This window comes from Monoraphidium neglectum (assembly GCF_000611645.1).
Source record: "Monoraphidium neglectum strain SAG 48.87 unplaced genomic scaffold scaffold00166, whole genome shotgun sequence".
In the NCBI taxonomy this organism is placed as follows: domain Eukaryota; kingdom Viridiplantae; phylum Chlorophyta; class Chlorophyceae; order Sphaeropleales; family Selenastraceae; genus Monoraphidium; species Monoraphidium neglectum.
The window spans coordinates 37,344-38,982 of NW_014013462.1; positions in this window are offsets into that span (position 1 = coordinate 37,344).

A 1,639-nucleotide genomic window follows, 5' to 3' on the forward strand; every position below is an offset into this window, starting at 1 on the left:
CGTCGACCCTGCCGCCGCTGCTTGGGCCGCCCCCCGCACCCGCTGCCGAGAAGCCGCCGCGTCCAGAGGCGCCACACCGGCCAGCACGCCCGCTCCCGCGCTCAACTTGAGCAGCGCGAGTCTGCTGCGGGTGCGCTGGCTAACGGTTGATGTGTTGGTCGGGGCGCCGGCGACACCGCTTGCCGCTGCCCTAGCAACTGCGTCGTGGCCCACTGTCCTTGTTGCCGCTGCCCCTGCAGGGTACAGGTTGAGCTCCGGGACTGCACTCTCTGTGACAGGCACGGGTGCCCTGCCCAGGGACTCTTCTTGCAGCTGCTCCCGGGCCGCTGCTGCGGCCTCTGCCACCACCACTGCGGATGCCTCCGCCAGCGCCTTGCCCTTCTGGCCAGCGGCACCAGGAGCGTGGTCGGCTGGCTGGCAGACCAACCGCCCAGGGCTGCTGTCGGCGTCCACGCTCACGTCCGCACCAAACACCCGCCTGCAAGTCACTAACTCCCTCTCATCGACCTGCGAGTCTGCGCCTGCCGCCGCTGCACTTGCGTCGTGCCCGGCCTTGCCGCTGCCACCATCGCCGCCATCATGGCCGACGGGCGCCCGTCTCTTGGAAGGGAGTGCCTCCGCCAGGACCTCCACATCCTTTCTGGTCAGGCGCTCGGCCGTGTGGTCCTGTTGGGTGGCACGGGCAGGTGCACTCTGGGTTGGCGGCGAGGTCCAAGAGCCCAGTGGTGACGCTAGTTATCACTTCCAAAGATGGCAGGTACTAAGGTGCAGCGCTAGGCAGACCAACTATAGACCCACGCCCACGACCCAAAGCCGAAGCCGTGCTCCGCGTACCTGGCCGCATCCTTCCCACGACCGGTGGAACCTTTGGTGGCAAGCCTGGCAGCAATAGAAGCTGGCGCCGCACTTGCCGACGCTGCACACCACGCCGGGCTCCCTGCCCACCAGGGCGCCGCCCGTGCGCCTTTGCGGGCCCCTGCCCTTCCTGACGTTCTTGCAGCGGACGCCAGCGCCGCAGAGAAACTGCACCGTCTTCACCCGCTGCCATCCCGCATCGCTTGGGCTGTTGGTAGGTGGGAAGTCGCCAGCACACGCCTGCGCTCTGTTGTCGGTGCCCTGCACCGCTGCTGCCCCAGCGCCTGCCTCCGCTACACCCAGCCCCGGCCATTTGCCTCCACCCCCGCCGCCGCCCTGTGCTTTCGCCGCTGCAGTTGCTGCTGCAGGTCCCCACCCGCCCTGCTCTGCCGCCGCCGGGGCTGAAACCAGGGGGCCGTCTCTGCCTGTGTTGGCTGCTCCTTCCTGCGGGCGACAGGGGTTCCCTTGTGGTGACAAGCCCCCGAAAGTCCAGCAACAGCAATTCATGCACAACTATGAACAAACAGTGCAGGCACCACCACTGCCTCACCCATCCCGGGCTTCCACCAGCCCGGGAGCGCACGGGGGTTGCAGTGTGCTTGCAAAGCAAACATCCTCAGAGGGAGACAAGGCTGCATAACCAGCTCTACTGCGCCCGTCCCAGGAGCTGTGCGCGCCTGCTCCGTTTGTCCCGCGTCACCATTGATGACGATGCACGGCTGGCTTATGCAAGTGGCCGGGCTTGGACTGCAGCTGCGCCGGCCGTCTGCGCCAGCAGCGCTCG